At 47.1% G+C, this 16,638-nt stretch overlaps 1 protein-coding gene across 2 annotated transcripts in view; it reads right to left on the reverse strand.

Annotated features, from left to right (window-relative positions):
* TRIO (trio Rho guanine nucleotide exchange factor) overlaps positions 1–16,638 on the reverse strand; it is a 1,426,902-nt gene that overhangs the window by 535,107 nt on the left and 875,157 nt on the right. The gene's annotated exons all lie outside the window — the stretch shown is intronic.

The following is a 16,638-nucleotide window of genomic DNA, read 5'->3' on the forward strand; positions in this document are numbered from 1 at the left end:
GCGCAGCGGGCGAGATGTGTCTGATCTGACCGCTGCTGGGAGCCGGGAAGCTGGGGAGATTGATTAGTAAGCAGCTCTCCCCCAGCAAAACAAGTTCCACACACATGGAGGGGCGGCAGCAGGAGCTGACCGCCCCACTATCCACAGCACCAAACTGGCCCAATGGAGCGGTGGCAGCGTGAGCTCACCACCCGCTCATTACCTCAGTGTAATGTGGAGGCTCCGACGGGGCTTCTCTCTAAGCTTCATCCGGTTCCTGCAGCCATGGCTGAGTCAGCTTATGCTGATAAAGGTCTATGGCGGGGCTTCTCTGTCTAAGCACTGACAAGCCTTCGCTGCACAACAGCAGCACACAATCCCGGACCCACGCTTCTAAATTAGCTGGGAAGGTATTGTTGTTTAAAAAAAAAATATTTAGAAAAATCAAAAGTAAACCCTGGAATGACTCCAGGATGCGACCTTCCCTGGTGAAGGCACAAAAAACACTTGAGGCATCTGGGGCATATGGAGAGGAAGGAGAGTTACACATTTAAATATTTAAATGTGGCTATCACACCGTCCATATCCCAAGATTACTCCAGTGACCCCTAGTGGATGAAAATGAAATTGCTACACAGAGGCACCACGTTGAGCTGACCAAGAAGTTCATACTGACCTGGTGGAATGAGCCGTCACCACAGTAGGGGCAGATAGTTCAAACACATGCACCTTCCAAACGGCTGTTTTGTAGCCAGCCTCATTTGTGAAAGTTATAGAGGACAAAGTGGATGGAGACTTATGGAGATGACTTCGTTCTATCCACATATATCCGAGGGCCCTCAAGACATCCAAACAGGCATCCTCCAGCAAAAAATCATGTGAAAGGCAGGGACCATGATCTTCTGGTTGATGTGAAAATGAGAAACTACCTTCGGAAGGTAGCCTAATCGTATTAGAGGAATGGCCCACTCCGAGTGAAAGTCCACAAATGGAGAGCGACATTACAGCAAGCCAAAGTCCGACAACCTCCGGCCCAAAGATATGGCAGAGAACATGTGGACACTGAAGTGCTACCCACAGAAGAAAGGAGGAATCATAAATCACATAATTAAGAGCTGCTTTACTGTCTAGGCAGATGTACACTGATCCTGCACATGTGCAATCCCATACTGACCAGAATAGAATCTTTCACCTACTTTGTTTCCAAACTATGCTGGGTAACCCCTCTTTAAAAAACCTGGCGCCTCTGAGCAAAACCAGAACCACCATATTGATACTGAGCTTAATGTGTACACATGGTCAACACAGCTCAAAATGGTGACCTGAACTAGTAAAGAGACATTCTTTTCTGCTCCCAATATACCCTTTGATGGGAAGCAAATCAGAGTAGCAGAGACGCCCACTCCAGAAGAATACACGTGGATCAGTCTCTACACTAAGGTGACTTAGAGAGTGAACAAGACTCCAATTTCAGAATCAGAAAATGTTGGCAAAAAATAGACTAACACTAATGAGCCTGCTAAACCACATTATGGGTCCCAAAATAGAGCAGTTACAACCCAGCTTGCTTGATATATTCTAGAAAACTCAATCTCTGCAGTGTCAAAGTCGAAAAATATTGTAATGCATGCCCCACGTACTAACCCCAGGCACATGCCCGCTGCGTGTGCACTCGGTCTGCCGTGCGTGCGCATATCCGCAATTTGCGTAACGGAGCATTTCACGGCCATGCGCCTTAGCGCGTGGTATGCGCATTTACGGTAGAGTTTGTGAACGCATAGAGGGTTATTAGAACATTACATATTTAACCCAAATAGTGCATTTTGTACGGATAGTTCCCTTGCACCATGTCAGCGAGTATTAATAGTTTAAACAGTTCCTGGACGGAGAGATTCACCTTTGCATGATAGGAAGGGTCAGATAAAGGTTGGAAGGTGATGTCTAGTATCCAGCTGTAGGGTATTTTGAGGGTAACATTCCGGTGTTGGTTAGAGAAAGATCGCTTGTTCCTGCGTTTAGTTATGTACAAAAGTAGAATATGAACATTAACTGTATTTACTGTTTATTATGTATGCGGCGGGAATCCAGAGGATACCACCCACAAGAGCAGTTGGGGAAAGACATCGCCCACCCTTTCAAATCCACCTATGACCTCTTCTGTAATGTAAGGACACATCCCTGTGTCCAATGGACAATGAGATTACAGTGACCATTGTATTGTGTATGTATGTTGTGTATAAAAAGCCCACTGTTGCCTAGCCGGTCAGAAGACTCTGAACGCTATCTGTATGACCAGCGGAGGATCGGCCGGGTTGCGCTTGCGAACATTCTCACGTATGTACATTCTCTGTAGCCATTATTCTGTTTAGATTTACTTGTTAGCCTGTAGTATATGATTTGTATTGTTTTACCTTTTTTGGAATTAATCCACTGTGGCCTTAGAACCCTGTGGTTGCAACTACAAATTGGTGTGGTGTCTTCACTTTCCTGCAAGGGTTTTAAAATAGATTTATCTGTATAAGGTGTATAAGCATTGATAAGGTGTACGCACTGCGGGTACTTTGTACCGCCAGCGCTACTTAAGGTTTAAAGGTATTACATCATTACAGTACTTTGCTGTTAAGGGTTTAAAGTGTAAGCATATCATTACATTGTATCATTAACAAGGTTTAAAGGTTATCCATTGTGTGTGCGCACGCTGAGCGTACTCTGTACACTCAGTGCGGCGTGTGTACGCCAAGTACGTACCACGTGCGGGACTCTGTACGCAAATAGCGTACAAAGTGCGTAGCACGTGTAGTCAGTCTAGTGGCCATAACGGCTCCACGGTAAAAGTTTATTTAGAGGTATAGCTTTGCGGTCTAAGATAATATCAACATTATCAGCAGTGATGGACCAACCACTGTAAGCAGAGCGGAGCATACAGGATGAACCACATTTTTTTTTTTTTTTAACAAACCAAGATCATAAAGCAGTAAGAGGAGCTGCAGTATGAGGGACATACCAACAGGAACAACCTAGACTCTGTTCAGCCACCACCCTGCCGAAAATCCACCTAGAAGCCCCGATGGAAAGGAAGTTCCAGGCCATTTATGTCAGAACCGTTGGGTCCCCTGGAAACACTAGACAATAAGCAGATGTACAGCGAAGCAGCCTAGAGTCCTCTAAGAAGCCTGTAGTCAAAAAAACGTGCACAGTCTTTAGATTGCTGAACCAAACAGGTGGGGCTAACATGAAGTGACAATGCCTAATGTCAAATTAGATCCTCTATGTAGAAGATCAACTGTAACTGAGATCACGTCGTGGTGCTGGGACTGCTACTGAGGACAAAAGATTGCCCCAGAGACCCTGACCTGTCATCTCACACAACAAAGCAAGTAAACTCTAAAACCAAGGTTCAGCAATAAAAACTTACTGTAGGTATCCTACCTAAGTTTGGGGGAAGGATCTAACCACAAAGAAGATAAAATCAAACATCCTGGACCAGATCCCAAGGATGTAGACACAGCTCAAAACAGAACGCTGTAAGACAGGGCACTATGAGAAACAGCCCTGCATGTCCGGGGAAGCCCCAATGCCAGGGCTGGCCCCATTCTGAGTACTAGGATAGATGCTATAAGCCTTGAGTAAACATCTCAGGATCACTGTGAAAAGTCAAAGGTAGACAATACCCTTGCAACTCAAATTCAAACCCTGGCCAGGGTTACCCTTCCTTCACCAGAACAGCGACAGCATGAAGAGTAGAACCATGTAAATAAATGGCCAAACTTCAGGGCACTTGAACCCAACAGCTTGTTACTACTGGGCCTTCTGTGGAGAATACACTTGTTCATACGTGGGGCTTTCCTGAAAAGGAAAGCCCCACGTTACTGGTCCTTAAATCTGAGGTTTTGAAACTTCAGCTCTTCAAGCAAAGGAGAGAATATCACACTAAATCTTGGTGAGTCGAAACAGTAAGGCATCTAAAAGATTAAACCAGAAAACACTCTAAAAAGTTATAAAGCTGTGTCCACGGGCACCTAAAATACAGGGTGATTCAAAAGTCGCAGTACGCCCTTGTTTCAAAAACTGTGCAGGAAATGGGAAAACTGAATACTCCAGTAAGGTATGGGTGAGGTGGGATATCTTGTAGGGTATGTACCGAACATGGGCGCCATCTTGAAATCGGCCAGCTTGAATCTAAGTCGGTTTTCCCATTTCCTGCACAGTTTTGGAAACAAAAGTGTGTAATGCGACTTTTGACTCACCCTGTACACTGAGAACCAGGGTTTGCAGAGAGGAAGAGCTACTCTCTTAAGGGTATATAAGTCTATTAGGTGCCAACTCCTACGGTTTCCTCAAGCAACCCATGGTCCAGTGTCCCCCAGATTGGAAGAAAAAGAGAAACAAATATTTGAATAATATATTATATGAGAAATAAATAGATGGGGGGAATCATTCTGCAACTTCTATTGCTTGCAGGTATAACAGATATATGCTTTATTGCATATATATGTTACAGTATGTATTGCAATGTTATGGCTAAAGAAAAAAAAATAAGAATTTACTTACCGATAATTCTATTTCTCGTAGTCCGTAGTGGATGCTGGGGACTCCGTCAGGACCATGGGGAATAGCGGCTCCGCAGGAGACAGGGCACAAAAATAAAGCTTTAGGATTAGGTGGTGTGTACTGGCTCCTCCCCCTATGACCCTCCTCCAAGCCTCAGTTAGGATACTGTGCCCGGACGAGCGTACACAATAAGGAAGGATATTGAATCCCGGGTAAGACTCATACCAGCCACACCAATCACACCGTATAACTTGTGATCTGAACCCAGTTAACAGTATGACAAACGTAGGAGCCTCTGAACAGACGGCTCACAACAATAACAACCCGAATTTGTTTGTAACAATAACTATGTACAAGTATTGCAGACAATCCGCACTTGGGATGGGCGCCCAGCATCCACTACGGACTACGAGAAATAGAATTATCGGTAAGTAAATTCTTATTTTCTCTAACGTCCTAAGTGGATGCTGGGGACTCCGTCAGGACCATGGGGATTATACCAAAGCTCCCAAACGGGCGGGAGAGTGCGGATGACTCTGCAGCACCGAATGAGAGAACTCAAGGTCCTCCTCAGCCAGGGTATCAAATTTGTAGAATTTTGCAAACGTGTTTGCCCCTGACCAAGTAGCAGCTCGGCAGAGTTGTAATGCCGAGACCCCCCGGGCAGCCGCCCAGGATGAGCCCACTTTCCTTGTGGAATGGGCCTTGACATATTTAGGTTGTGGCAAGCCTGCCACAGAATGTGCAAGTTGAATTGTGCTACAAATCCAACGAGCAATCGTCTGCTTAGACGCAGGAGCACCCATCTTGTTGGGTGCATACAATATAAACAGTGAGTCAGACTTTCTGACTCCCGCCGTTCTTGAAATATATATTTTCAATGCCCGGACCACGTCCAACAACTTGGAATCCTCCAAATCGTTAGTAGCCGCAGGCACCACAATAGGCTGGTTCAGGTGAAACGCTGACACCACCTTAGGCAGAAAATGAGGACGTGTCCGCAGTTCTGCCCTGTCCGTATGGAAAATCAGATATGGGCTCTTATATGATAAAGCCGCCAATTCTGATACTCTCCTGGCTGAAGCCAGGGCCAGTAGCATGGTTACTTTCCATGTAAGATACTTCAACTCCACCGATTTGAGCGGCTCAAACCAATGGGATTTGAGAAAATCCAAGACTACATTAAGATCCCACGGTGCCACTGGGGGCACAACCGGGGGCTGTATATGTAGTACTCCTTTTACAAAAGTCTGGACTTCAGGAACTGAAGCCAATTCTTTCTGGAAGAAAATCGACAGGGCCGAAATTTGAACCTTAATGGACCCCAATTTGAGGCCCATAGACAATCCTGTTTGCAGGAAATGTAGGAATCGACCCGGTTGAAACTCCTCCGTGGGGGCCTTCCTGGCCTCACACCACGCAACATATTTTCTCCAAATGCGGTGATAATGTTGTGCAGTCACCTCCTTCCTGGCTTTTACCAGTGTAGGAATGACCTCTTCCGGAATGCCTTTTTCCCTTAGAATTCGGCGTTCAACCGCCATGCCGTCAAACGCAGCCGCGGTAAGTCTTGGAATAGACACGGTCCCTGCTGAAGCAGGTCCCGTCTTAGAGGTAGAGGCCACGGATCCTCCGTGAGCATCTCTTGTAGTTCCGGGTACCAAGTTCTTCTTGGCCAATCCGGAGCCACTAGTATCGTTCTTACTCCCTTTTGCCGTATAATTCTCAGTACTTTTGGTATGAGAGGCAGAGGAGGGAACACATACACTGACTGGAACACCCACGGTGTTACCAGAGCGTCCACAGCTATTGCCTGAGGGTCTCTGGCGCAATACCTGTCCAGTTTTTTGTTGAGGCGGGACGCCATCATATCCACCATTGGTTTTTCCCAACGGTTCACAATCATGTGGAAGACTTCTGGATGAAGTCCCCACTCTCCCGGGTGTAGATCGTGTCTGCTGAGGAAGTCTGCTTCCCAGTTGTCCACTCCCGGAATGAATACTGCTGACAGTGCTATCACATGATCTTCCGCCCAGCGAAGACTCCTTGCAGCTTCTGCCATTGCTGTCCTGCTTCTTGTGCCGCCCTGTCTGTTTACGTGGGCGACTGCCGTGATGTTGTCCGACTGGATCAACACCGGCTGACCCTGAAGCAGGGGTTTTGCCAGACTTAGAGCATTGTAAATCGCTCTTAGCTCCAGTATATTTATGTGAAGAGACATCTCCAGGCTTGACCATACTCCCTGGAAGTTTCTTCCCTGTGTGACCGCTCCCCAGCCTCTCAGACTGGCATCCGTGGTCACCAGGACCCAGTCCTGTATGCCGAATCTGCGGCCCTCTAACAGATGAGCACTCTGCAACCACCACAGAAGAGACACCCTTGTCCGTGGCGATAAGGTTATCCGCTGATGCATCTGCAGATGTGATCCGGACCATTTGTCCAGCAGATCCCACTGAAAAGTTCGTGCGTGGAATCTGCCGAATGGAATCGCTTCGTAAGAAGCCACCATCTTTCCCAGGACTCTTGTGCATTGATGCACAGACACTTTCCCTGGTTTTAGGAGGTTCCTGACAAGTTCGGATAACTCCCTGGCTTTCTCCTCCGGAAGAAACACCTTTTTCTGAACCGTGTCCAGAATCATTCCCAGGAACAGCAGACGTGTCGTCGGGGTCAACTGAGATTTTGGAAAATTCAGAATCCACCCGTGTTGTTGCAGCACTAGTTGGGTTAGTGCTACTCCGTCCTCCAGCTGTTCTCTGGACCTTGCCCTTATCAGGAGATCGTCCAAGTAAGGGATAATTAATACGCCTCTTCTTCGCAGAAGAATCATCATTTCGGCCATTACCTTGGTAAAGACCCGAGGTGCCGTGGACAATCCAAACGGCAGCGTCTGAAACTGATAATGACAGTTTTGCACCACGAACCTGAGGTACCCTTGATGTGAAGGGCAAATTGGGACATGCAGGTAAGCATCCTTTATGTCCAGGGACACCATAAAGTCCCCTTCTTCCAGATTCGCTATCACTGCTCTGAGTGACTCCATCTTGAACTTGAATTTTTGTATGTACAGGTTCAAAGATTTCAGATTTAGAATAGGTCTTACCGAGCCGTCCGGCTTCGGTACCACAAATAGCGTGGAGTAATACCCCTTTCCCTGTTGTAGGAGGGGTACCTTGACTATCACCTGCTGAGAAAACAGCTTGTGAATGGCTTCCAATACCGTCGCCCTGTCTGAGGGAGACGTTGGCAAAGCAGACTTTAGGAACCTGCGAGGGGGAGACTTCTCGAATTCCAACCTGTAACCCTGAGATACTACCTGCAGGATCCAGGGGTCCACCTGTGAGCAAGCCCACTGTGCGCTGAAATTCTTGAGTCGACCCCCCACCGCTCCTGAGTCCGCTTGTAAGGCCCCAGCGTCATGCTGAGGGCTTTGCAGAACCCTGAGAGGGCTTCTGTTCCTGGGCAGGGGCTGCTTGCTGCCCTCTCTTACCCCTTCCTCTGCCCCGAGGCAGATATGACTGTCCTTTTGTCCGCTTGTTCTTATAGGACCGAAAGGACTGCGGCTGAAAAGACGGTGTCTTTTTCTGTTGGGAGGGGGTCTGAGGTAAAAAGGTGGATTTTCCGGCAGTTGCCGTGGCCACCAGATCCGATAGACCGACGCCAAATAATTCCTCCCCTTTATACGGCAATACTTCCATATGTCGTTTGGAATCCGCATCACCTGACCACTGTCGCGTCCATAAACTCCTTCTGGCAGATATGGACATCGCATTTACTCTCGATGCCAGAGTGCAAATATCTCTCTGAGCATCTCGCATATAAAGGAAAGCATCCTTTAATTGCTCTATAGTCAATAAAATACTGTCCCTATCCAGGGTATCAATATTTTCAGTCAGGGAATCCAACCAGACGACCCCAGCACTGCACATCCAGGCTGAGGCGATGGCTGGTCGCAGTATAACACCAGTATGTGTGTATATACTTTTTAGGGTAGTTTCCAGTCTCATATCAGCTGGATCCCTGAGGGCGGCCGTATCAGGAGACGGTAACGCCACTTGTTTTGATAAGCGTGTGAGCGCCTTATCCACCCTAGGGGGTGTTTCCCAGCGCGCCCTAACCTCTGGCGGGAAAGGGTATAATGCTAATAACTTTTTTGAAATTAGCACTTTTCTATCTGGGTTAACCCACGCTTCATCACATACATCATTTAATTCCTCTGATTCAGGAGTTTTTTCACCCCCCACATAATACCCCTTTTTGTGGTACTTGCAGAATCAGAGATATGCAAAGCCTCCTTCATTGCCGTGATCATATAACGTGTGGCCCTACTTGAAAATACGTTTGTTTCATCACCGTCGACACTAGATTCAGTGTCTGTGTCTGGGTCTGTGTCGACCGACTGAGGTAAAGGGCGCTTTACAGCCCCTGACGGTGTCTGAGACGCCTGGGCAGGTACTAACTGGTTTGCCGGCCGTCTCATGTCGTCAACTGATTTTTGTAATGTGCTGACATTATCACGTAATTCCATAAACAAAGCCATCCATTCCGGTGTCGACTCCCTGGGGGGTGACATCACCATTATCGGCAATTGCTCTGCCTCCACACCAACATCGTCCTCATACATGTCGACACACACATACCGACACACAGCAGACACACAGGGAATGCTCTTATCGAAGACAGGACCCCACTAGCCCTTTGGGGAGACAGAGGGAGAGTTTGCCAGCACACACCCAAGCGCTATAATATATATGGGAACAACCTTATATAAGTGTTGTTCCTTATAGCAGCTTAAATATATCAAAATATCGCCAAAAAATGCCCCCCCTCTCTGTTTTACCCTGTTTCTGTAGTGCAGTGCAGGGGAGAGTCCTGGGAGCCTTCCTCACAGCGGAGCTGAGCAGGAAAATGGCGCTGTGTGCTGAGGAGAATAAGCCCCGCCCCCTATTTCGGCGGGCTTTTCTCCCGGAGTTTTAGATATCTGGCATGGGTTAAATACATACATATAGCCTCAATGGCTATATGTGATGTATTCTTTTGCCATAAAGGTATTAAATATTGCTGCCCAGGGCGCCCCCAGCAGCGCCCTGCACCCTCCGTGACCGCTTGGTGTGAAGTGTGTGACAACAATGGCGCACAGCTGCAGTGCTGTGCGCTACCTTCATGAAGACTGAAGAGCCTTCTGCCGCCTGTTTCCGGACCTTCAATCTTCAGCATCTGTAAGGGGGGTCGGCGGCGCGGCTCCGGGACGAACCCCAGGGTGAGACCTGTGTTCCGACTCCCTCTGGAGCTAATGGTGTCCAGTAGCCTAAGAATCCAATCCATCCTGCACGCAAGTGAGTTTAAATTCTCTCCCCTAAGTCCCTCGATGCAGTGAGCCTGTTGCCAGCAGGACTCACTGAAAATAAAAAACCTAAAAAAACTTTTTCTAAGCAGCTCTTTAGGAGAGCCACCTAGATTGCACCCTGCTCGGACGGGCACAAAAACCTAACTGAGGCTTGGAGGAGGGTCATAGGGGGAGGAGCCAGTACACACCACCTAATCCTAAAGCTTTATTTTTGTGTCCTGTCTCCTGCGGAGCCGCTATTCCCCATGGTCCTGACGGAGTCCCCAGCATCCACTTAGGACGTTAGAGAAATAGGATTTGAATTACCTACCGGTAAATACTTTTCTCGTACTCCGTAGAGCATACTGAGGTCCACATTAGTACCATGGGTATAGACGGGTCCACTAGGAGCTTTGGGCACTTTAATAAATCAATAGTGTGCACTGGCTCCTCCCTCTATGCCCCTCCTACCAGACTCAGTTTAGAAACGGTGCCCGAGGAGACGGACATATCCTGAGTAAGGATTTAAAAGAACAGTGGTGAGATTCGAACCAGCACACACAAAACAAGAGGAAAGCCATGCTAACCAAACTTGAACAGCAACAGCTGAACCAGCAACATTACTTAACGAAGTAACAATGCAGTTAACAAGAAGCACTGGGCAGGCGCCCAGTATCCTCTACGGACTACGAGAAAAGGATTTACCGGTAGGTAATTAAAATCCAATTTTCTCTTACGTCCTAGAGGATACTGGGGTCCATATTAGTACCATGGGGATGTACCAAAGCTCCGAAACCAGGTGGGAGAGTGCTGAGGTTCCTGCAGAACTGATTGACCAAACTGAAGGTCCTCAGAGGCCAAAGTATCGAACTTGTAGAACTTAGCAAACGTGTTTGAACCCGACCAAGTAGCTGCTCGGTAGAGCTGTAAAGCATAGACACCCCGGGCAGCCACCCAGGAAGAACACATCGACCTAGTAGAGTAGGCCTGTACTTTAGGAACCGGCAATCCTGCCGTAGAATAAGCCTGCTGGATAGTAAGCCTGATCCAGCGAGCAATAGACTGCTTTAAAGCAGTAAACACAATTTTCTTGGGATCAGAGAGAACAAACAGCGAGTCTGATTTTCTGTGACAAACTGTCCGCTTCACATAGATCCTCAAAGCCCTTACAACATCCAAGAACTTTGAGGTAGCAGAGGTGTCAGTACGCACCGGAACCACAATAGGTTGGTTGATATGAAATGCAGACATCACCTTAGGAAGAAATTGATGACGAGATCGGAGTTCAGCTCTATCTTCATGAAAAATCAAATATGGGCTTTTGTGAGACAACGCCCCCAGTTCCGACACACGCCTTGCTGAAGCTAAGGCCAGCAGGGTAACGGTCTTCCACGTAAGAAACTTTTACGTCAACCTCCTGTAAAGGTCCAAACCAGTCCGATTGCAGAAACTGCAACACCACATCAAGAATCCAAGGTGCCGTGGGAGGCACAAAGGGCGGTTGGATGTGCAGAACACCTTTCAAGAATGTCTGAACCTCAGGGAGGTAAGCCAATTGTTTCTGGAAGAAAATTGACGAGGCCGAAATCTGGACTTTCAAGGAGCCCAAACGTAGGCCCACATCCACACCTGACTAGAAAAAGGAGAAAATGTCCCAGTTGAAATTCCACTGCAGGAAATTTCCTGTTTTCACACGAGACTTATTTTTATCAAATACGGTGGTAATGTGTAGACGTTATCCCTTTCCTAGATTGGATCAGGGTTGGAATAACCTGTTTGGAATGCCTTTCCGGGCTAAAATCTGACGCTCAACTTCCTTGCCGTCAAACGTAGCTGCGCTAAGTCTTGATAGACGAACGCCCCCTGTTGCAGAAGATCCTCTCGAAGAGGCAGAGGCCACGGGTCCTCCAAGAGCAACTCCAGTAGATCCGCGTACCAGGCCCTTCTCGGCCAATCTGGAGCAATGAGAATTGCTTGAACTGTTTCCCTTTTTATTCTTTTGAGAATTCTTGGGATCAGTGGAAGAGGTGGGAACACGTAAACCATCTGGTAAAACAACGGAGTCACCAGAGCTTCCACCACCACTGCTTGTGGGTCCCTCGACCTGGATCAATAGCACATTAGCTTCTTGTTGAGACGAGAGGCCATCAGGTCTCATTTGTCAAGGACTCGAACACCTGCAGGTGAAGGCCCCACTCTCCTGGGTGGAGGTCGTGTCTGCTGAGGAAACCCGCTTCCCAGTTGTCTACTCCCGGAATTAAGATTGCAGACAGTGCCACTGCGCGTCTTTCTGCCCAGAGGAGAATTCTTGTTACCTCTGACATTGCAGCTCTGCTCTTCGTTCCGCCCTGTCGGTTTATGTATGTCACTGCCGTCACATTGTCCGACTGAACCCGAATGGCCTGAATTTGAAGAAGATGCGATGAGTGTATAAGGGCGTTGTAGATGGCCCTTAGTTCCAGAATGTTGATTGGAAGAATGGCTTCCTGACTTGACCATTTCCCTTGGAACTGTTCTCCTTGGGTGACTGCTCCCCAACCTCTCAGGCTTGCATCCATGGTTAGCAGAATCCAATTTTTAATCCCGAACCGTCGACCCTCAGTCAGGTGAGAAGTCTGGAACCACCACAGAAGAAAAATCCTGGCTTTTGGTGACAGATGTATCCTCTGGTGCATGTGAAGATGCGATCTGGACCATTTGTCCAACAGATTCAGCTGGAATGGAATAGCATGGCATGAAACCTTCCGTACTGCAGAGCCTCGTAAGAGGCTACCATCTTCCCCAGAAGGTGAATGCACCGATATCCGGGTTGGTTTTAGGATATCCCGCACCATCGACTGGATTACCAATGCCTTTTCTAACGGAAGGAACACCTTTTGTTCCTCCGCATCCAAGATCACTCCTAGGAATAGAAGCCTCCGTGTTGGGTCCAGGTAGGATTTTGGCAGGTCCAGAATCCATCCATGATCCTGGAGAAGTCTGGTTGAAAGGGCAATGCTGTCCACAAACATCTCCCTGGAAGGTACTTTTATCAGCAGGTTGTCTAGGAACGGTATGATGTTCACTCCCTGTTTGCGGAGGAGAAACATCATCTCTGCCATCACCTTAGTGAAAACTCTCGGTGCCGTGGAGAGGCCAAATGGCAGGGCCTGAAACTGGTAGTGACAGTCCTGCAGTGCAAACCTTAGATATGTCTAATAAGGCGGCCAAATTGGAATGTGAAGGTACGCATACTTGATGTCGAGAGACACCAGGAATTCCCCCTCCTCCAGACCCGAGATCACCGCTCTCAGAGACTCCATCTTGAATCTGAACACCTGTAAGTACGGGTTCAGTGACTTGAAGTTTAAAGTGGGCCTTACCAAACCATCCGGTTTCGGTACTACAAACAGGTTGGAATAATAACCCTTGTTTCATAGGTGTAGTGGAACTGGAACAATGACCTGAATCTGTACCAGTTTTTGAATTGCTGCCTGCAAAGTCAAACCTGCTTCTGGAGAAGCTGGTAAGCCAGATTTGAAGTATCTGGGAGGTGGGAGTTCCTGAAACTCCAGTCTGTATCCCTGTGCGATAAGATCTTTGACCAAGGGATCTTGGCATGATGTCGCCCATATGCAACTGAAATAACGTAACCGGGATCCCACCTGCCTGTCTTGCAGGCAGTGTGGTCCACCGTCATGCTGAAGGCTTTGAGGAAGTAGATCTGTTCCTGAGAACCTGCAGCAGCAGGTTTTCTGCGTTTACTTTTACCACCTCTGAAGGTTGTAGAAGAACCCTTGGATTTTCCTTAAATTTTGCTGTCTGCAGTCGGAGCAGAGTAGGTTTTCCTAGCTGGGGTTGCTGTGGAAGGAAGGCATGTAGACTTACCCACCGTAGCTTTGGATATCCATGTATCCAGTTTATCTCCAAAAAAAGCCTCACCCGTGAACGGTAGGCTTTCCACGCCTTTCCTGGAATCCGCATCCGCAGTCCACTGGCGTAGCCACAAGCCTCTGCGTGCGGACACTGCCATGACAATGGTGCGTGCCTTGAGCAAACCAATTTCCTTTAAGGCCTCCACCATAAAGTTAGCAGAATCCCGAGTATGCTGTAGGAGTAAAATAATCTCACCCCGGTAGGGAATCTAAGCCATCAATTAGGTTACCTGACCACTTAGCAATGGTCCTAATGATCCATGCACAACCAATAGTGGGTCTTTGAGCCACCCCAGCCGCAGTGTATAAAGATTTGAGAGTGGTCTCAATCTTGCGGTCAGCTGTGTCCTTTAAGGACGCTGCCCCCGGAACAGGTAAGACTATCTTACGCGACGACCTTGACACCAATGCATCCACAATCGGCGGCTTTTCACATTTCTATCTTTCAGAGGAAAAGGAAAGGAATAAATTAACTTTTTAGGGATCTGAAATTTTTTGTCAGGGTTTACCCAAGTCTCTTCAAACAGGGCATTCAATTCTTTTGATGCAGGAAAAGTAGCCGAGGATTTCTTTTTTGTATTAAAATAAGATTCCTCTTCCACCTCCGCAGCCTTGTCAGGAATGTGCAGGACATTTCTGATGGTCTCTATGAGGGCCTGTATTCCCTGTGAGAGGGCAGCATCCCTGCCACTCGCATTCACTTCACCCTCCTCCCGATCTGATGTATCCAGATTAGTATCATCCTGCATGATCTGGGCCACAGTACGCTTTTGTGGCCAAATGGCGAGTGTTTGAGACACAGGGTTGGGAACCAAATCTCTATTAATCAGCTAATCCAGAGACTGTCTTAAGAATTGTGTCTCATTTTCATTATTAGATATTTTTGTAGAAATATTAGATATCCCTTTAATGGAAGCTAACCATGGGGGTCCTGCCCCACTGGCCTGAGAATGAGCACTATTCTGAGAACAGGGTAGTGAGTCCCCAGGAGAGGAAAGACACTCTGCTGTGCATGAAACGCAGTCAATGGACATGGTTGAGAAGGGGCACGCACACACACAAGGTGAAACAGAGTTTAATATACAAAGTCCTCAGAGAGACTCAGAAGGCTGAGCCAGGCACATAGCGCCTTTAAGCATAAGCAAAACTCAGCTGGGTCACAAGAACTAAGCACCTTAATAGGGCTTAACATCCTAACACTGCTCTCCCCCACACTAAGACCCCTTGGTACCGCTGAGATGTGGAGTCCTTGTGAAGGAGCTGCATTTCCCTGTAGATCCTGTAAGTCTCAGCTGCAGAGGGAAAATGGCGCTGGTGAGCTGCTGGATCCGCTCAACGTGAAGCCCCGCCCCCTTAATGGCACGTAGCTTCCCACACTTTTATTATACTGGCCTTAGGTATAAATTGTATAACAAAGGGTTAAAAAACCCTGATATGATGTGTTAGACAGTGTGGGTATCAACGGTGGCTCAGAGTGCCCCTCATCAGAGTGACACACAACACTGCATGTCCTGTGAGCCCCCTGGAGCGCAGCCTGTACACAGAGCTGCGCTCCTACACTTGTGCCGCCATTACAGCCGGAAAAGCCAATTGGGACGCCAGTGCTGTACTCACCACTCTTCTGTCTTCTGGCTCAGTTAGAGGGTGGCGGCGTGCTGCGGGAGGGCACGCTGCGCCGTATAGTGGATTGCGAATGGCTCCCTCAGGAGCTCTGTGTCCTGTCAGCAGAGAAACGGGACCATTAACTCTCCAGGAAGTTGGACCATTCTCCCCCGTAAGTCCCACAAAGCAGACAGGCTGTTGCCAAACAGCACTGTCTGAAAAAAACAAACAGGAAAAATAAATGGAGAAAACTCTTCAAAAGCTGTCCAAAGCATGACCGGCTCCTCCGGGCACATTTTCTAAATCGAGTCTGGTAGAAGGGGCATAGAGGGAGGAGCCAGTGCACACTATTGATTTCTTAAAGTGCCCAAGGCTCCAAGTGGACCCGTCTATACCCATGGTACTAATGTGGACCCCAGTAACCCCTAGGATGCAAGAGAAAAAAAACAATACTTTACTTCATTTATTTGTTATATATAAAATTATTATTTTTTGTTCTTTTAAAACTATTTCTTGCACTTTTTCTTATACAGTATTATGAAGAGATCTGATACTTCAGGTGCGGTGGCAAAGATTATATTTGTTTTACAAGACCAAGATTATCTCACATGCAGAAAACACAAGTATTTAATCACCCCAGCAATCTATAGGACATATTTTATAAACCAACTAGTGTAGATGTAAGGTAGATGATGATATAATAGGTTTTTTTTTCTTTAGCTATCCCCTAACATTTCTATATTGTAAATATAGAAAATCCTGGAATTGTTAACTTCTATGTTAAAGGGACATTCACATAAAAAATTGTTTGTAATCAATTCTACAGACAAATAATGACACTGAATTTTTTTCTCAATTAAACTGTTTAATAGGAGTATTCTAACAAATGCTTCAAAGTGCATTTACATTTTTTGGGGAATTCAATTAGTCACTATGTTTTCTCATGGCTAAATGATTACCCCTGCCCCCTCCTCCCCCACCCATTCAATTATTCCCAATAGATGTGGGTTTTCAGGGATTATGGGGGAAATTCAAAGTTGATCACAGCAGCAAATTTGTTAGCAGTTGAGCAAAACCATGTGCACTGCAGGTGTGGCAGATATAACATTTGCAGAGAATTTGGGTGGTTTATTTTGTTTCTGTGCAGGGTAAATACTTGCTGCTTTATTTTTACACTGCAGTTTAGATTTCAGTTTGGACACACCCCACCCAAATCTAACACTCTCTGAACATGTTATATCTGCCCCCCCTGCAGTGCACATGGTT

Source organism: Pseudophryne corroboree, chromosome 5 (genome assembly GCF_028390025.1).
Source record: "Pseudophryne corroboree isolate aPseCor3 chromosome 5, aPseCor3.hap2, whole genome shotgun sequence".
Taxonomy (NCBI): Eukaryota; Metazoa; Chordata; class Amphibia; order Anura; family Myobatrachidae; genus Pseudophryne; species Pseudophryne corroboree.